At 32.0% G+C, this 21,893-nt stretch overlaps 1 protein-coding gene across 3 annotated transcripts in view; it reads left to right on the top strand.

Annotated features, from left to right (window-relative positions):
• Positions 1-21,893, top strand: part of LOC123694666 (collagen alpha-1(XV) chain-like) — a 142,583-nt gene that overhangs the window by 89,139 nt on the left and 31,551 nt on the right. The gene's annotated exons all lie outside the window — the stretch shown is intronic.

Consider the following 21,893-nt stretch of genomic DNA (forward strand, 5'->3'; position numbering starts at 1 on the left):
ACAGAGCCTTTCCGGATAGGCAGATAAACACAATTCTATTGAACCTTTGGGTGCGGCGTTATTGCTTTCACACCTACATTTGCCTCTACGCTTATGTCATAGTAAAAAGAGAGAAGTATGTTATCTGCGAACAAAAGTACATCATGCCGTTTGTTTGACCATGCCTTCCGCTCATGTATGTGATGTATGTACGCAAGCTTGACGCACGCACACAACGCCACTCAGTTCCTCCTCATGGACCGTTCTGGTAAGGGCCACGCCATTGCGGTGAGCCGGCGGTGTTTAATTAAACAATTATTTATAATATCAATGACAGGTGACAAACTTGTGCCTAGCGTGTTTAGGTACTGTGCGCTCCTAAACGGGAGTTGGCCTACTTCTTTCTTTATACTATGCCTCTACGCTTATGTACACATTTGCACGTACTCCATCTATCTTCCGAATCTGAGGGTCTAGAATAATTTCATTTATTCTGTAGTTCTGAATCTTGAACACAATACGCTATATCAAAAGGTCAAACTTGGAAGTGAATAGAAATATTATCTACTGGATAAATATTCAAGCATTTGCAAAAATCGTTATGTTATACGAAAATAGGATGGAGCAAACAGGATAACTAACATAATTCGTAATAGATGTCATTGTTAACACGGTTATTTTTTCTTTTAATTAGTTAAAAAAAAAAAGTTATCTGACGATAGTACGTACAATTATATTTTATACTAGCTGTTGCCCGCGACTTCGTCCGCGATTACGTCGTTTTTCGTCATTCGTCGTTTAAAAAAAAATACGTGACACTTTATTTTTGAATGTTCTTAATTATTGTCTCTTATAAAATTTAACTACATTAAAATTGAACACTGATAAGAAAATCTTAAAATCTAAAGACAACATGAATGAATGTGATTTAAATTCTACATTACTTAGTATTTCAAATAATAATCTAAATTAAATGTAGATTAACAGTTTGAGCGCACCATTATAGAATATGTACCTAAGTATTAAATTACGTCAGTATACATAGTAACTTTACTAAAAACACGATGACTTTCTTTCGCGCTCGGTACCACAAACTAAGCATGTTTGTGGTACGTGGCCCGCGTCACTTGACCCCCCGCGAGTTCCCCTCCGTTGCTATGCGAAAATACATTCGTTGCTCTACTGTAGGAAAAATTGTAATACTGTGGCCTGGGCGTTATAACACGTCCAGGGAGTTCCTGAGTGCCGATATCACCATCTTGAGGAAAAGCTTCTAATGTCGATTTAAAACTGCATACATACGAATTAACCTGTTCTAAAATAATTGTGAAATGAGTTCAGTTTTAAATTTGAGAAATATTGATTTCTTGTATTCCACTATTCGTTGTAGTCGAATACAAAATATATTTAAACAAACTTAGGTTGGCCTTCAGGCAAAAGGGATCCTATCAAATGGTAAACTTGACCTTGTATCTTAAAAGTAAGCATGAAAGGACCTTCTGATAATTATTGAGCACCAAAGGATCATTTGAAACGCACTACTATAAGAGCGAATATTGTCTAATAACAGTTTAGATTGCACAGTATGTTCCTCTAAAAGTAGTGATTTCAAAGGTTCCGGTGTATCTTCAAACGAAAGCCGTCTCCTTACTCCACTTTAAAGCATGTAAAGCATGCAAAGAACATACTACGTTAATATCGCCTATACAGAAGATGATCTGTAATAAATTGTGAGGTTATAAGCAAACCCACTTTTATATTTGTCGGACCACACCACCGAATTCGTAGATTGTTTACCTCTAAGTCATCAAGACTATGACGAAATCGTCTGCAGTAAGACGGGCCTCTCGCTATTCGTCCGTTTTCAGAGACTGAATAATTTCAATTCTTAATCTTTCATTAAACAAATATTAATCGTTCTTGTCTCAAATAATTGTAATATTCGCGTCCCTACTCTAGTCATTGCTTATGCTCATGTTCATCTTCAAGAGATCGAATAATATTATGATACACCCTATCATTTGTCAAACGGTCTTCATATTGAGTAAAGTTTCAGATTCTCGAGATAAAATATGACTGTCGTGATCAGTAGTGAGACGTAATTCCCTCTCAGTGAGGGTTTCGGTCTAACGGGATAATAGGGGAAACCGGGTTTGTTTGTCTCACGGGTTGGTTGTCACAGCGGTCTTAACACAAAACTGAACTATCGAATAAGTCTGTTGAAAAGCGTGGCAAAAGCGATACAGTGACAACGCTGTCCCCACTTCGCGTCAGACCGCCCCGATCTGCCGTGAGGCCGCCTTTTTTTAGTGGGGAAATCTTGCATAGATTTCCCCACTAACGAACGACGACGAACGACGAACCCACGGCCTCCGGGGAAGAGGCCGTGGGTTATGTCGGATTCCTACCGACCAAAACCCCACTGTGTTCCGTCGAGCCGCATCAACGACAGGGCCACGGGTATGTGTAGAATTCATCCGTGACTGCCGTGAGGGCCTCACAAGTGTTTATAGTTTTCGCACAGATTTTTAATGATGACCGAATATGGTCCTCATAACATCACCATCAGAAAAAAGGAAATATTTTTAATTGTGAAAAAATATTAATATGATTAACACTATTTTAACATAAAATATTATAAGTCTGTGAGTGTGTAAAAAAAAGACGAGTTGCACTCCGGGAGTGCCGGCAGAAGTGAAAACATGATTATTAACGTTCAGCATGTTTGATATTTTGGAATGGTAGGTATCTGTCTTACGCATGGAATATAAGGGCTAAAAAAACTAACATCCGTCTTACGCTTTTTCGATGGTCACGTGTCCTGACGCGAGTTTAAGATTTTATACCCAACGCCGCTAAAAAAGTTTTCACTTCAATAAATCCAGCTAATAACACATCAAACTTATGTTTATAATTAGGTATACGACATGAAAATATATTAATTACCAATCAATAATAATACAGATAAATACTGAACATAAGTATAATACTTAGTATTAAGTAGTATTAGTTAAAATATACTTTGACTGTTAGTCAAAGTTTATTTTTACTAACAACATGTAAATGAAGAAGAAATAATAATTACCAACGAACTAACCTTTTCTATAATACTTAACACGGCACATTTTTCAAATTATCTTGCTCAACTCTGCTCAAAAATTTGAGGGTTTTGTTGGAACTTTAATGTGTCAAAACTATGATATATCTAAACTACGATACTACTTGAAATAACTTGCATGCGGAAATGCTCATTACAATTGTTAATCTAAAGAATAACTAACAACATACTATTCAATTTTATTGAGCTGATGAATATCTTTTGCCTGGAAGAGATCACCGTCTCCTAATAAATATACTGTGTTTTCTTATAAAATCTTTACATAATTTATTTTATTTAGTAGTTTAGTTTTTGTTATTTTTATGTAAAAATGAGCTTGAGCAATGAGCTTATACATATTTGGCAAAAGTATACATAAATTTTTTATAATTTCAGGACCGCAACTTAAATGGGGCGCTCGGAAAATATGCCTATGGGTTATTAATAGAGAAATGATACACAACAAAGTTATGTTGGATCCATTTTATTTATAAATAATGATAATTATATATTTATAAAATATAAAACATATTAGTTATGTAAAATGATTAAAAATAAATAAATGAAGCAACTACGATTCAAAGAAAACATCTTTTTCAGTGTGAAAATGCTTTTAGCAATCCTGGATGATGAACTGTATATCATGTACTCTGATCCCAGTACGGTCGGTACCTCGATAGCCATAACGATAAATATTATAATCAGATAACCGCAAAGTCAAAATAAAAACATTACTTGTACAGTTGTGAGTGCAAAATTTACGTTTCATTTGGCAATAACATTTTTTCGGTACTAAAACGTAGTAGTTTGATATGTGGCTGGCTGCCCCTCCTCTCGTTCCTGAAAAATATCCTCCAAAATTTCCCGAGATACTTCCAATGATTGAACCATTATGATTAACACTATTATTGATATTGATCAATGATTGAACCATTGGACGTTGGACATTAACTTCAGTCAAAAATTAACGAAGCGGATGATTACTAATTTCCACATAATCCTCGCTGCCACTATCTTTATCATCAAATCATCAATTTTCAAGTGGTGTTGTAAAATTGTCAGCAGAAATCGTCTTCCAAAGGCGATATAATTTTATGAGCATTGAATCTGTAAATAAAAAAATCAAAAGTTAACTGTAAATCTATAAAAAAAGCTACTTACAAATAAAATTTTATCAAAAACTACTGTTCCCAATGCACCTCAAAATCTTGTAAAAGTCATATATAAAAGAATTCATCAATTCATCATTTTATTATTTCATTCAAAAAGTGTAATAATATAATACCAACAAAACACATGAATTGCTATCATTATAAAAAAATAAATACCTGTATGTAACAACTTACCTTTAGTGGGAACGCATGATGGTGAAAATTCACAAAACACTAAGATTGCATTTGATATTTTTGGTTTTATGGCATTCAATAGTCAAAAGTCGATTTCTCTGTCCCTATGTCCCTTTGTATGCTTAAATCTTTAAAACTACGCATCGGATTTTGATGCGGTTTTTTAAATAGATAGACTAATTCAAGAGCAAGGTTTTAGTATATAATTTATTAGGTTTTAGACAAAGCGGGCGAAGCCGCGGGCGGTAAGCTAGTAAATTTATAAAACACGAAGATTTTTAAAATTGTAACTAATGAACACAATCAATATTAGATTAATTACTGTAGATAATGGTGTCTAGTTTTACTTAAAATAATAAACATCTACCCTCACTTTAAAAAAATGTAGTATATTTATTATTTACACGAAATATACCTTATAGGGAAGGGAAGATATGGGTTAAAGAGTTAAATAAATAACATGATTATATTTAAATTATTAATTTTCAACAGTGTATTCAGTAGTGTTAACATGTAAATTGATTTGATTTTTACGAAATCTCATAGATGGCGCTGTTACAAAATTAACATTATACAACTTACATTCTTTAAACTATGTTTCTCTTCCCAAGTTACTTAAATGGCATAATTTTTATAGTTTCAATCTAGATATTGTCAAACAACATTTATATATGCGTCATTTAATTATTAATTTCCAATAGTTAATGTGTGTTTGATTTTTATAACACTGGCTATAGATGGCGCTGTTTCAAATTTGTCTTTATACTGCTAAGATTCATTTAACTGTTTCTCTGCCAAAATTACATAAATGACGTAGTTTTTATAGTGTAGAGGTAGATAATAGCATGGCTTACTCAAAAACAACATTTAAACATGAGTCTTTAGATTGTACGCTGTCGTAGTACACGGAATATGTAAGAAAAATAAAGGTTCACAGCTCCTCCCCCGTAGGTGATAGCTTGATAATATGTAGCCTATAGCCTCACCCGACCTGTTAGTAATATTCATGCAAAATTTGAAGTCAATCTATGCAGTACTTTTCGAGATTAGCCCAGACAAACATACAGACAAACAGACAAACAGACAAACAGACAAACAGACAAAAATTCTAAAAACTATGTTTTTGGCTTCTATATCGATTATAGATCACGGTCCAAGTATTCTTTTAAAAAAATATTCAATGTACAGTTTTGACTTTCCTACGATTTTATTATATGTATAGACGATTGTTTATACGTCCTAAATTTTGCAATTATTAAGTTCAAGTATTGTTTATTTTAAACGAATTATTAATATTCATAAGTGAAATCTGTTTTGTTTATATTATTCCAGATATCTTAAAACGAAATTAAATACAACTCACAAACATGCCACTAATTGATTGCTCAGATCCGTTTAGCACGTAAATGACTCGCAAATTAATCGATTGCATTCTATTTCAATTAAAGTTTAAAGCGCAGATAAATGCAAATAACTTACCAAATCGCAAGATTACTGAACAAACATTAAGAGCCCATGATTTTGAAAGTTTAGGCATTTTAGGCGCTGAGACGGCTCGCGCCCGCGTTCCGCAGGAGCCGGCGCGACATGAACTCCGGTGACCTATGGAGACGGGCGAGCACGCCACAGTATAAATAAATCAGTAGTTCGATTTTATTTGCTATCGTAGGAATGTTGTTGATAAATAAATTTACTATTTATCCTATACCATTAAACGAGCAATATTTGCATATTTATATATTTGTTTGTATATATACAGTGTGGAAATTTTCGATGTGCCCTGAAAGGAAAGTACTTGAAATACTAGGGATAGCAAATTTTTCTGAAAGGAAACATTCCTTTTTCAAATTTTATTTTATTATTCAAATCGATAGAACAATATAAAAGATAATTTATTGTTAATTTCTCGTTTCTTATTGTAGCATCAACATCATCTAAACATAAAGAACGCTTCTGGTTTATTGGTCTTTAATTTTATAAATACATTTAAAGTTTAAAATGAAACTCTCGTTCTGGATACATCAATAATTTATTTTCTTCTGAAAATATTGGTAATAATAATTAAAAGTAAAACAAATAAAAAAGGCAAAATAATAATTGAATTTTGTAAATTGAAGTCTTGCACCGCAAACATGTTTAAGGACGTTGTCACATCTTAATATATGTATATCTTAATATCTTAATCCTACTAATATTATAAATGCGAAAGTTTGTATGGATGTATGTTACTCTTTCTTTTTATATGTTTGTTACTCTTTCACGTAAAAACTACTGAACCGATTACAATGAAATTTAGCACACATATAGAGGGTAACTTGGATTAACACATAGCATAGTTTTTATCCCGGAATTCCCACGGGAACGGGAACTGTGCCGGTTTTCCTTTACAAACGCGGGCGAAGCCGCGGGCGGAAATCTAGTACATATAATATCTGCGTTACTCAAATTTAGGTATCTAATAACGTCGCAACGTGGTGCGCGGGAACATCACGCTCACGTAAACATAGCACATTCCATTTTATAGACCATCTTCAAACTTGATATTATATTATTTTTATTGAAATTGATTCTAGAAGATTACTGGGAACTTTAAAAATTCATTTTGTCTTTTTTATTAGTAGGTACGATCCTGATAAGTATGTTAGTGTATTCAACCAACTTAAAAAAGTGTGACTATTTTACAACAATTTGAATAATAATCAATTAATGAATTGTATTATTGTATACAATATCGAAGCTTATTAAGAAATGTATAAAATACTTTTTTATGAATTATTAATTATTATCATACATCATAATATTATGTTACCGGTAATATATTAAACCCTTCTTAGAAAATGTTTGTTATTCCGAGAAACGGTCGGAATGAAATTTCAAATTATAATCGTCACATTACCTATGATATCTTTAAATCTGAACTTTTCCTAAGTAGCAAATGTGGGTGGTTTTTGGGGTAGCGATTAACCAATATGAAGTCAAAACTAAAATCCAAAATGGCGCCGACGAAAATTTTAAATGTTTTCGTCATGGGTGTCATTTTCAAAGAGTTGGAGTAGCTATTAATAAATATGAGGTCAAATCTAAAATCCAAAATGGCGCCGACGAAAATTTGACATCATTTCGTCACGGGTGTCATTTTCATGGTTTTTGGGCTAGATATTAACCAATATGAGGTCAAAATCAAAATCCAAGATGGCGCTGAGGAAAATTCGACATCTTTTCGTGATGAGTGTCTTTTTCATGGTTTTTGGGGTAGCTATTTACCAATGTGAGGTCAAAACTAAAATTCAAGATGGTGTCGACGAAAATTTTACATCTTTACGGCATGAGTGTCATTTTCAAGGTTTTTGAGACAGCTATTTACAAATCCCCAATGTTACCGTGGATAATTAGGTATATTTTTCTTACTCCTTTAAAGTAAACATAAATAAAATAACAAAAACGTTTACAACTACAGTTTTGTAGACAGTCTTAAAAACAATTTTAAAGAACATTGAAATGCATATTTAATAATGTAATATATATGTTACCGGAAATGTATGAAATCAAGGAATTGTATACAATTCCTAGGAAATGTGTACAATTCCGATACCATTTAGGAAATGTATAAAATATTGTTTAAAAAACTATTTAATGCATGCATATCCTAGGAAATGTATAATCTTCCTAGGAATTGTATACAATTCCTATATCGTATTTCCTAATACGAATGTGTAAAGTAAATGCTTTCTGTAATAAAACACGTTGTTATTTTTTTTATTATAGCTCTTATTGATACAATCGGGTAACAGTCATACCGTAAAATTGTAATAATATTATGTTCATATTATTATCTTCGATCGTTCGATCTTCGTTGACGGAGCCCCGCGAAGCGGGGCTCCTATGTCTGTGTAGTTTTTTTTTAACAAACCTAACCTAACCTAACCTAACGGCTAACCTAACCTAACTTTGAGGGCGAATATCTCGGCTATTTTTGATTTTAGAGAAAAGTTGTTCCTTTAAAACATGCTTATATAAGCGTAATCTTTACGATAAAACAATAATAAATAGGTGTTATAATGATACCAACTCCATCAAAATTTTTTAAGTCCTGCGCCCCCTTTGCTTTAGTCCAACCCTTGCCTGCGACATATCAATATCTTAAATGTTTTACATTTCCGATAGCTATTTAGGAATTGTATAAATTTCCTAGGAAATGTGTATAAAATAATTTATTTCACACATTTCCTTACAATTTTAGGAATTGCATACATTTCCTAGGAATTGTATACAATGACGGATTACATACATTTCCTGTAACATATATAAAACGTAACTCTGTGGCAATCATGTTAATATTCTAACAAATATATTCGCTTAACTTTTTTTAAAATAAAGTTCATCTAAAACATTAAAACGAAGAGAATAAAATAATAAAGAGCGTGTGTGCCGAGATAACGTGTCAGAAGTGAAACTTCTTTGGCGAGATTTATAGATACCAAAATCACCGCCTTGCTCCATAACATGACAGTTGCAGTATTACCATGACGCGTTCTTGAAATTTTTACTCTCAATGCGTCTAAAGAAGTTTCACTTCAAAAGGCTATTATCTGTGTACAGTTCCACAGAATTTGAATTCTGCTCGAAAAATATGTAAACGGTTGTAAGAAAAATATACCAAATTATCGACGGTTACATTGGGGATTTGTTAATAGCTGTCTCAGAAACCTTGAAAATGACACCCATGCCGAAAACATATAAAATGTCCGTCAGCACCATCTTGGATTCTAGTTTTGACCTCATATTGGTTAATAGCTACACCAAAAACCATGAAAATGACACCCGTGACGAAAAGATGTAAAATTTTTGTCGGCGCCATCTTGGATTTTAGTTTTTACCTCATTTTGGTTAATAGCTACCCCAAAAACAATGAAAATGACACCCGTGACGAAAAGATGTAAAGTTTTCGTCCGCGCCATCTTGGATTATAGTTTTCACCTCATATTCGCTAATAGCTACCCCAAAAACCATGAAAATGACACCCATGACGAAAAGATGTAAAATTTTCGTCGGCGCCCTCTTGGATTATAGTTTTGACCTCATATTCGTTAATAGCTACCCCAAAAACCATGAAAATGACACCCATCACGAAAATAAGTCATATTTTTCGTCGGCGCCATCTTGGATTTTAGTTTTGACCTCATATTGGTTAATAGCTACCCCAAAAACCATGAAAATGACACCCATGACGAAAAGATGTAAAATTTTCGTCGGCGCCATCTTGGATTATAGTTTTGACCTCATATTCGTTAATAGCTACCCCAAAAACCATGAAAATAACACCCATCACGAAAATAAGTCAAATTTTTCGTCGGCGCCATCTTGGATTTTAGTTTTGACCTCATATTCGTTAATAGCTACCCCAAAAACCATGAAAATGACACCCATCACGAAAATAAGTAAAAAAGCAAGGAACCTAACTGGTATACCTAAAGTTGGAAATTTTGAAAAAACTTCATTTTGGCGGCAAGAGATGAAACATGTGCCAATCGATAGTACATCAAAATACAAATAGGAAATACTCTTTGGTAAAATGTCGTAATTGATACGGTTTCGGAATAAATAAGGGTTAAAAAAAATTTTTTTTTTTTCAGTTTTTTGAATTATTTGTTACTTCTTACACTTAAAGGTTAAAACAAAGCATATAAAACTTCTAATTTGTAAAAAAAGGGTTATAAAATGTTGCATTACTATCTAAACCAAAGTAATAAACCAACTTTGGGCTAGGGATACGCACGTGCGGTGCGTCACTTATTACAAATTAGAAGTTGTATATGCTTTGTCTTAACGTTTAAGTGTAAGAAGTAACAAATAATTCAAAAAACTAAAAAGAAAATTTTTTTTTTAAACTCTTATTTATTCCGAAACCGTATCAATTACGACATTTTACCAAAGAGTATTTCCTATTTGTATTTTGATGTACTATCGATTGGCACATGTTTCATCTCTTGCCGCCAAAATGACTTTTTTTTTATCGCAAATTGGTAGGTATACCAGGCTTCATACTAAAATGTCCCATGCTCTTTTTCGTCGGCGCCATCTTGGATTTTAGTTTTGACCTCATATTCGTTAATAGCTACCCCAAAAACCATGAAAATGACACCCATCACGAAAAAAAGTCAAATTTTCGTCGGCGCCATCTTGGATTGTTGTTTCATAAAAATAATATTTGTCATACTCATACAGATCAACCAACATCCTAATAGTCTTCCTACAGACTAGTACTTCAAAACTTTGCCGCTATTCCTATTCAACAACCCATAAAAAAGAGGGTCTCAGGCAAGGTAATTTTTAAAACATAATTTTAAATCTATACATTATATTATAATAAATCTGTAGAAGGGTCAATTCTGTACATTGAAAATATTGAAAAAAATTACTAGCAGGGGGTGTTACTGGATCGATACCAAACCCAAATATGTGATTAAAAAAAATTTTGTCTGTCTGTCTGTCTGTCTGTATGTGAAGACAATGAAGACATCACGTGAAAACTACCGGTTCGATTTCGATGAAACTTGGTATAATTATACATTATTATCCTGGGCGTAAAATAGGATACTTTTGATCCTGGAAAAATACGTAGAAAAAAAATTGTTCTGTAGTAGGTACCGCGAACACACGTTGCGTATTATTATAGACCTAGCCGTATTTGGGTCCAATAGATATTTATAAGATGTCATTGTCCGAGATACTCAAAATGGAGAAATAAACCATCCACGCAAAGACCGACATCCGCGCGGACAGAGTCGCGGGCGGAAGCTAGTTACAAATAATTGTAATATGAAACTTGTGTTGATTTGAAGAATAAAATAGAAAATTTTATTTTTTTACATTTTTAGTTCTTTCGATTCCCGGCCGAAGAAAATGAATTTTTGAAAATCTTTGAATGCAGGTCTATTTCTTTTTAAAAATAAAGGAATGTTTCCTTTCAGCAAAATTTGCTATCTCCAGTATTTCTAGTACTTTCACCCAGGGCACATCGAAAATTTCCACACTGTATTTACAAACAAATTTACAAACAAATATACATATATAAATATGCAAATATTGCTCGTTTAATAGTATAGATTAAGAAGTTAATTTATTTACACCAACAATAGGTAATAAAATTAAACTACTGATTTATTTATATTGTGGCGTGCTCGCCGTTGTACTTGCCGCTCGGTTCTAATTAAAACGAGCGGCGACTACAACGTGGTCGGGAGCAAAACTAGCACAGGTCCTCCCTCGATGACGTCCGGTTGGACTTTGGTGGCACTGGCGTGGTGCGCGCGAGTCGTAATTTACGTATTATATTTTATATAAAAAAAAATAAGGGCTAAATTATATATCTATCCAAAAATTCTTCTGTAAAACCTGATTAGTAAATGAAATGTAAAATTTTCATAAAAATAGCGTTTCCCTAATTCGCATAAAACTGTATCTGCTTTCAAAATCGATGCAACTTCTGATTTTTTTTTTATCGAGTTAAATGTTTAATATTGTGTTTCTATCCAAAAATTCCACTAGATCAAACGTTTATCTGTACTATATATTTTTTTAGGATTTTAAATATGATGATTTCTTTGAAAAAAACATGATTTAGAAACATGAATTTCGTATCAAGGCCCCTTAAACTATTTAAATGTAGCCTTCAAAGTGTTGCTTTAATAAATTCTGTTTGCATTCTCTGTTGTTCTATGATGTTACCTATATCTGATTGGACGGCAAATGTATTTTGAATAAATACCGAGCGGCTTTATGTGGAATATTTGAGCAGTTTACTTAATAGAGGAAGTGCAAGGGTCTACATTTAGTGTTGGTTCAGTTTGCATATTTCGCCGTTGAACTCTGAGTAGGTATGTTCAATAAGTAAATGGTGTTACTATTTAAGTAGATCTTTTTGTAAGGAGTGTTAATTTATTAGCATTTTGGCTGTATTGCTTCTTGGTAATTTTTACTTTTCTTATATCTTACTAATAATAATAGCTAGCATGCTATTGAGCTTATAATATACTGGATAAACATTTAGATTATGTATTTTTTATCGGAGTACCTAAGCATTTTAGAATATATTAAGACAATAATAAGCTTAAACCATAAGAGAGATTAAACGATTTTAAGCGAGCTTTCACTTGTTTATATGTATTTCGAAGATAATATCAAATTTCATCTTGTATTTATTCTAACAAAATATAAAAATAGTAAGTAATCCAAGATATCACGTAATATATTGTAACCCACGCTAATACGAATTTTCTCTCTGTTATTAAATTCTATGACCTAACATGCCTAAAGTATTTAGAATTCCTTCACTTACATATAATACATTTGTACAGCGATATTTCATCACTTCAGGAGATTACATTTATTTTTATAATAATGGTAAAACGAATTAAACAATTTCTATATAACTTTATCAAAGATACCTTCATAATTGTGGCAACTTTATACATGGATAATATACGAATTTCTTTTATTTACAGCGCCTTTGTGATCTTGCAAGATTTCCTGACGTTGACATTAAAGAATCCTAAATATTACCTATTCGTAATTGTTTTTACGGCTAAATATTTGCTAAAAGTTTAAGAAATTTATTTATGAATATTTGCTTTATATTTCAACAATTCAGCTTCTGAAACAACTTAATCGAAGAAATTCAAGTATTATACCTAAATAATATATTTTCAATCACATCCAATTTGAACCTATAGAAAATTATTATTAGCGCCATTAAAAAAATCATAACAATCATAGATATAAACCGCTAAACGCAATATGCAAAATAGGATCTCGAAACTCCTCAAGAAGTTTACCTGGAAAGTGGAAACGAGCATTCCCGTGCAGTGCCAAGAAAAACAGGCGAGTTCGCAACACTCCCCAAACTTGAGCTCGTTAGCATTTTGGCTTAGATGCACGAATTACTTACCGAAATTTAATTTGTTACTTTTAAAGTATGGTGTTTGGGTATTTATGAAGGGAATATTGTAATTGGGATACATTTTGGAGATGTAGAGATGTAGATTATATTGTATTGCTGTCGACTTGTACTATAATCGCTACCTAATCTGCCAACTATTGATAAAGATAATTTAAAGCCTTATATGTACTATATGAACCACAGATAAGATACCTCCACCAGTCCACCTTTTATTAGTTATAGTTATTCGTGTTGTAAATTCGTTACTATGCCATCGCCAAATAAAGTCTCTTTTTTTCAGTTCATTTGTGAAGCTCTTAGCTTGTAACATATATTAATATACCCAAAAATCTCACCATGAATGACAGCCATAAATCAGCACTAGAACATTGTACAGCAGGATTTTCCCAAGAATGTGTTGCCAAAACCGTGTGTAATCTTGCAATCTCAAGTTATTACGAAATATCATACACCAACAATGTTTGTGTCGTCAAATATGCATGCGCCAGGAATTGAACGAGGGACGCTCGAGGCAACCTCTCAGACACGGTGTGAAATGTTTTTTGATTGCATGCACTTGAATATTTCAGGGAAATATTTGTGAAATGCATTCGCTTATTGCGTCGATATCTGTTTAATTGAATATTGTTTTATGTATTACCTAGTTTAGGAGCTAGCAACAATTTTCATGTGATGAATTATTATAAAAAATCTTCTGTATATTTTTTTAATAAATTAAGTATATAATAAAGTAATGTAACGTAATCTTCTACCATTACTTAATAAACAAATAATAAGCATCAAGAAAGTTCGGTACGTATAATTTATGAAACTTTTAAGAAAACAATGTCGCAATTATAATTCTGTAGAAGTTAACAATTTGTGATGCCTGCAGCTGAATAAAAACTTTTAAGTGTTTGTTATAAATAAGTACTTAGGTATTATTAATTAGTTGTTATTAGTATTTTTATACACAAAAAATAGTATAGCATTGAAAGTATCTTAGTATTTTGTTAAATATGCTTTTGCGAGTACCTAACGAGGTACCGACCTAATTTCTTGATCTAATTTTCGCCATTGCATCGGTATCTGAGATGAAGGTTAAGTTTCTCAGTATTTGTGTCAAAAGTTTAACTATAATCATTGGTAAATTAATTATTATATTCAATTGCAAAATACATGTTTATTAAGATTATATTTGTTTATATCATTTTTCCTAATTATGAGATATTATAAATTTATTAATTATTAATTTGTAAAACTATGAATGAATGAGCAATTTTGAACTAAGTACTACTATAGCTATTGACTTTAAGTCAATTCAATCTGTTTGGAGCTTAGATTCTAAAAATATAATTGTTTAGCAGTAGAACGCATTTCACATAGTCATAAACAATGAAAATACTGAAATGTTTCTTTTGCTTTTTCTTCTTATTTTTTATTTTGAGTATCAAAATTAATACGTAGGTACCAAAAAATCTGTCCATCTTAGATAATAACGTGAATTCTAGAGTAAGCTCCTAGCCTACTCTTTGTACACTGCTTAAAATGTACCAATTTAAAAATAATCCCGTCTGATAATCGAACTTTTCTTTCTATTTTTGTATCATTTAGTTTGTAGCATTCTTTGTCTAATCTTTAAAATTCTTTAAAGATTTATAACCATTATAGATAAGACTTTAAATCATTTTTTCAACATTCAAATCAAATCAAGTTTCAGTCAATTTGTTAGACGTATCATGTAAATTGTTATCGAACGGTGCACGACTAATGACCATTATGTTTATCCTCTTTGCGTGGGGTATGTTATTTGTAGTGGTGTTATTTGAAGAGCGGGGGTTGAGTGAAGTGTCGAAATCTCGTGATGTTTGAACTCGTTTGAAGATTTCCCAGACGTCCCTATGTTTTGGTAACAGGTGACTTGTTAATGGATTGCTGTTTCATACCCATGTTTATTATGTACTGTTTACTCGTATTGCTTCTTTCTTATTGGTCTTTGCGTGATAATGTTCCTTTCTAGATACATGAACTATCTAACAGTGACAAAAATTTTCAAATTGGACTAATGGTTTCTGAGATAAGCGCGTACAAGCAAACAAACAAACTCTTCACCTTTATAATATTATAAGCATAAAAAGATGCATGATAAACATGGAACTAACATCCTTTTGCTGCTTACTAAAGACGACTCTATTCTTACTCGTAATTTTAGTTGAAGAAGCTTATAAATGAACACTTAGCTTTCGTGTTTTATCCTATTAAAGGATTGATCAAAATCAAAAATAGAAGCACTTCTAGCTACTATTTTTATCTATTGTGTTTTCCTCTTTCCTTGCCCTACATAATATTATTGTTATAAGCCTTAATAATTACATGAAACCTCATAATATTATGTACACTTGTGTAGGTTGAAAGTATTGAAATCGGTTCAGAACGACGTAATTAACCAAAAATTGTAAGATTAATTTTGAGATAAAATAAAATAATTAACACATTTTTTTAAAACAATAGAAAGGAATTGTTCGATTTTTAACACAAACCAGTTATTTTCTTTTCCCGATTCACAAAATTACTTAATGCTTCTGCTTTGTATTTTGACTTGAATATTTGGCAAATGTTGAGCGTGGGAAGTGGACTACATCTTCATCTCAGTCTAGATCCGTCGCTGGTTCCGCGCGCACGTTGTATTCAATTTCTAACTGGCAACTTTGTTAATGACAGCTGTCAACGCGACTTTGACATTGATTTTGGCGCGAACCGCGCGCGCCTCGTACACGTGAGCCGCGACGGACGGAGTTTCAAATAAGGATGTAACTACATAAACCGTTTAATTTTTTTCAAAAATACATATAAATTTTATTTTATTAAATTATTAAGTAGTAGATACTTAAAAATAAAACAATGCAGATGATTCATAATATTAATATTTCAATCGATTTTTATCGAATAACATACTCCAGGTACACATCAAACAACTTTTAAAGATGAATAAGTCATATAAAATGTATCTATTTGCTTCAACAGTATTTAAACTAATCCGTCTATCATCTTGCAAAACCAAAAATCTTATGTTTTTATACAGGCTTTATAGGAATAAATACCAAAATATATGATGTAATGTTTATAGCCTTCCCAGTAATCTCTTTGAAGACCCTCGTCTAAAATATACGCATAGTTTTAGAGGAATGTAAGCCCAGGTAAGGCACGTTTGCTTACAGACTTAAATGTTTTCCCCGAAAGATTAAGCAGTTATGTTAGTAAATATTTTGTACGGCATGAATATATTTTTAACTTGAGCTATTATCTTTTAAAATCATAATATTATATAATGTAGAGCGCGTGGTTCCACTCGTGAAGTATCAAATAAAAACAGAATCGTGTAGTTATCAAGTAAAGAGAGACATCGCGGGTACAAATTATACATCATTTGCTTAATAAAATATGTTTCATCGTCACAATAATAGCTCAGAAATAAATGCAAAAATATATTTTTCTTTCCGAGACATTTGCATCTTTTATATTTACGAAATAGGTCATATCTCGATAAAGCCAATGTAGACTTTAGGGAAGTTTAAAACCAATCCGATCAATAAAATAGTCCTGAAACATCAAGCTATTTCATAAATCGTTTAATGACGATATTTCCTCTATCGTACGAAACAAAAGAAACAATATTATAACGTACATTCAGATTGATAAATTCGCATAGACTTTTTTTTTTTATGCTATAGGATAGCAAACGAGCGATGCGTCGCCTGGTGTTAAGCGATACACGCCGCCCATGAGCATCCACTCCACTGGGAAGTGGATGTTTTGCTATCCTCAAAGGGATTTGGAAGGAGTTAGGTTGAAGGGGCGAGGATGGGAGGGAATGAGGATAGGGAAGGAGAGGATAGGTAGGGGATGGGAAGGGATGTGGGCCTCCGGACCCCTCACTCACCGTACGGAACGCGACAGTAAACTGTCACTATGGCGCCGATATTCTGTGAGGGTGTGGTACCTTCTCCGGTGCGAGCGTGGCCCAATTCGTGCCGAAGCATGCTCGACTCCCACTATCCAAAGACTATAGTATAGTTAGTATTATAGTATAGTCATTATAGTATATTCGTATAGTTAATAATCTTGCCTTTTATTCCATGATTTCATAGCCCCCAAGAAGCTTATAGCACCCATAAAAATGATAAAAATATCAAAATTTTACACTGATTAACATTTCTTATTGAAACATCTCTATTCTCTATTTAAATTTGCGTAATTTATGAAAATATTTATTCGAAGCGTAGTTCTGTTCAGATAACGAGGTTGGTTCCCAGTCTAGGTGACGCCATTATTGACTTTAACAGCATTTGAGAACCTTTCTTGTGAGCGTGCCAAAAATTTGAATTTCACTAACGCATTGCCTTAACGATGTATACGACATGATTGTCATACACAATGTAGAATCTTCTAGATTACAAAATAAAGTACAGATGGAGCATGACAACCGCCCGTCGCCCTTGTCAAAGAAAATACGAAATCAAAAACAAATACGTCGCTGCACCAGTGCTATAGCGCATAAAGTGTCATGCAATACGTCAAAAAGGGTTTGCAATTTTAGTAAAAAAATGCCGTCTTGTGATAATAAAACGCTGTAAAATTTGTTCCCGAAAACAAAAAAAAAAGATAAAACATCGTTTCACAGGTTTTCTGTAGATTATTTGGCTGATTTATTTCTTTAAGGGCCGATTTTTCAATGCTTGGATAAAACTTATTCGTCGAATAATGTATAAAACTACCATTTTAAAAACGTATTCTAAAGCCCGTATTTGACAGTTTACGTGACATTTTAATATTATTGTGTAATACTTTATTGGACGGATAAGTTTTATCCAAGCATTGAAAAATCGGCCCTAATACGAATAATAATTTTACAGATATGAAGGAATACAAAACTTCAACGTATGTTGCCAGTATTTTGAAAATGAATTTGCCATTTTTATTGGTAAAACGGTAAAATGGTTAAAAGATCTTCAGGGTAATGCTGTTGGATTTTTCGATCGTGAATGTGATTATTTGTATAGTGCACTAAAGGTTCATGATAATTATTAGATTATTTTAATAAGCATAATACATTATTTTGTTACTTTTATAAAGCTTAAAAACGTCATAGTCGTTTTCGCTAGCGATTTAATTTATGTGAACTCCATGATGGATATGATGAAAATAAAATGTCCCGTATTCTCGACTAAAAACTACCGCTATTCGTATTCATATAATATTATGAAAAATAAAAAATAATATAATTATTATAGTTAATATTGAAACTTTTTTTATGTAATTTATTTAATAAAAAATTGAATACAATTATTTTGTCCATATATAACTTTAGTAGGCAGGTACTTTATGTAATAAAAGAATTTAAATAAAAATTAAAACTTGACTTCTCATTTATGTAGGTATATAGCCTACGTCACTACCGCCACTAACATAATAATTCAGATCATTGCAATGAAACCTCACAACTCAAAATCGGTCCAACGGTTTATACTGCAGGGCGTGTCAAAGAAATATTATACATACATCCATAAACTCGAAAAACATAACCCTCTTTTTTCCGTAGTCGGGGAAAAATTTGGGAAATTTTTCAATATCTGGCAACATTACACGCACACAGAAGCACCGTGTACGTACAGTGCAGCGGCGAAATGACAGCACACATAGCTTTATTGAAAATGACGATAAATTATTCGGTTTAGTTCGGCAACGCTCCATCTGTCTTTTATTTTGTAATCTAAGAGAATCTTTTGAATCTTGTGAAATAGGGGTAGGTGTTGAAGACCAGGTTATGTTATAGGTATGGAAGTATTAGCAAAGAATAAAAAGCTAAGAATACCTACCTTAAGCTGCTAGAACTATTATTAGTCTATTAATAAACAATTTGTTAAAAGTGCATAGCCTTACATGATATATAAAATGTACCCGATAAATGAAAAAGGCTTATTGTTTACTACCAAATAGTATTTCTTAAAAATATTTAATTTCATAATAAATTTGTATGCTTATTAATAAACCACTTATTACACATACCGAAGAAAATAATATTTTTATAAGCTATGTATTTAATTACATATTACGGACAATATTTTAGAGACGAGATTAATAAAACTTTCAGGCATGTTTTAAGTACTTTAATTATGAAAATATGATAGTACTATCTATTTACCAGAAGATTTAGGAAAAATACAAAGCTTGTGGTATGCCTAATATTATTATGTCTACTATAATAAAAGCCTTAACACGACAGAGCTTCCTTCAACTTTGCTAAGCTTATCTCGTTATCGAACTTTTTGGAACTGTTTTTGACTCGTGTCAATATCTTAAGTAATACAGCCTTAACAAATATACATCTTAACTTTACTAAACTAAATCCCGAGCGTTAGCCGATTGTAGCTTATTCTAAAGAGTTACGTCCCGTTCCTTAATAAGTAAACTCCTTGGAGTTATATGGGCTTCTAGATCGGGGTCAGCATCACAGACAACTCGTCGCCAGAGATATCGACTTCGTTACAGCTGATGTTGCCAGATTTTAGTTCTGACTTAGCGAGCGCGGCGTTGTGCCGAAACGCGCGATTTTAATACGCGTACGCATAGCGGTTTAAACTTTTGTGTGGTTATAAATAATAAGTATAATTGTTGTTATATTATTGTTGTAATATCAGTGACAAGTATATTTTGTCAAACTCATCTTGTTTATGTAAATAATGTTACTAAATAATATTTTACACAATCGTGTTTTTTTATTAAATTTATTCGTGATACCGTGTTATTGTGTTGTGTTACGTTGTATTCCATGCTATTATCTACATTTTAATTTATATTTAAATATAAAAACTTCCCCAACAGTTTGTTATAGCGATACAATTCTTGTATTTTTTTTCTTATTATAGCATCGAAACATTCTAGCATAGGTGGAATGTAGGTAGGCACAAAAATAGGTAGCTCTAACCTACACACACACACACTCCATACTAGCCTCACATGCGTGGGCTTTCATTAAAGTATAACATCTATAACTGTGAAAGAACTTGATTTCAAATAATTAGCAAAATAGCTTCTAAACTCGATGCAAAATTACCAATTACTGATTAATAAACATCTCTATCTGCCCTTTAAAATAAAGTCGATATCGTTTATTCAACGTTACAAAAATAAAATCACAAAATGAAAGCTTTCAATAAAGTGTCGGCAAATAATAAAGCCTTGAACTCTTAGGCGTAATAAAATTTAAAATGTTTGCAAAGAGGGTTGGAAAATTATCTAAATATTTTGTAACACCCAAATTATTGAAGGGAAATTATTATATTTAATAGATAAAAAATACATTTAAAATTTCGTTACAGGTACGTTTACAAAATGTGAAATAATTTATTCCCTCAGTTTTATTGGTTATAGGTTTCTTTACCTATTGTGCTTACAAAATGTATTTAGGTATATTTTGTTGCGTCAATACAGACTCATCTACCACCCTTTAATCTTTCTATTGTATCTATAAAATATACACAGACCTTACGTATTGTATTGTATCTTAATAACCATCAGTAACAATTATTTGAAACGTCAATCGTCAATCGAAAATGGAGTTAATCGAATTCTTTTGCTCCACAGTTTTGCTCTATGAAAAGGGAACAACACCTTTGTACTTATAAAAATAAGTAGGATTTAATCTCCTTTTGATCTTGTGTAGGTATCTATTGCAAATTGTAATGTATGGAAAATTTATACGTTGCTACGCACTACGTATATTTCTGAAGTAAATTGAAGATAGGTAGGTACTTACCTGTTTAGTTGTCTGGCAAAGCACTCAAAGCAATTCTATTAGACGTGATATGTATTGAAAGCTATATGATAGTTTATAACAAATGGATTTCTGATATTATATAGGTCTCATAGCAACAAACAGAATCTACCTCAAATTTGTATTTCAAGGACGTCTTAATGGTTGATACATACCAATTATGGAGAACTCTTTCATCATTTTACCATAATATTATATAAAAATGTGTGTTAAATTAGATAAAGTTCATTATGTATTCTATACTTATCTTCATAGATAAAGAATCGTGAATATACTCAATAATATAAATTTATCAATAATCATTTTTAAAATAGTAAAATTACAAAAATTTTTATATACAGTAACAGATTAAAACAGTTGTTAAACTTTAAACTCGTGTCCAATTAAATTAAATAATCTCTACAAAACTTGAAAGCTAACGACTTAAAACAACTTTAAGTTATAAAGTACGGCAATAGGTACGCAACCTGTCTAGACATAACTTTAAAATTTCAGTCAAGTTCCATTATAAATGTTCAATTGAACTTGTATATTGTTATAGACGGTTAAAAAGTTTCGTTTCGTTTAATTATTGATTGTCTTTTGTTTCATTGTTTTTCGTAAAAAACATGCTTTTAGTTTATAGGCATAGAGTACGGAACGTCTGTATTCATTTTATAGAGCCTTAATTTTCCCAATATATGTAATATAAAAGCCTCT

Source organism: Colias croceus, chromosome 9, assembly GCF_905220415.1.
Source record: "Colias croceus chromosome 9, ilColCroc2.1".
Taxonomy (NCBI): domain Eukaryota; kingdom Metazoa; phylum Arthropoda; class Insecta; order Lepidoptera; family Pieridae; genus Colias; species Colias croceus.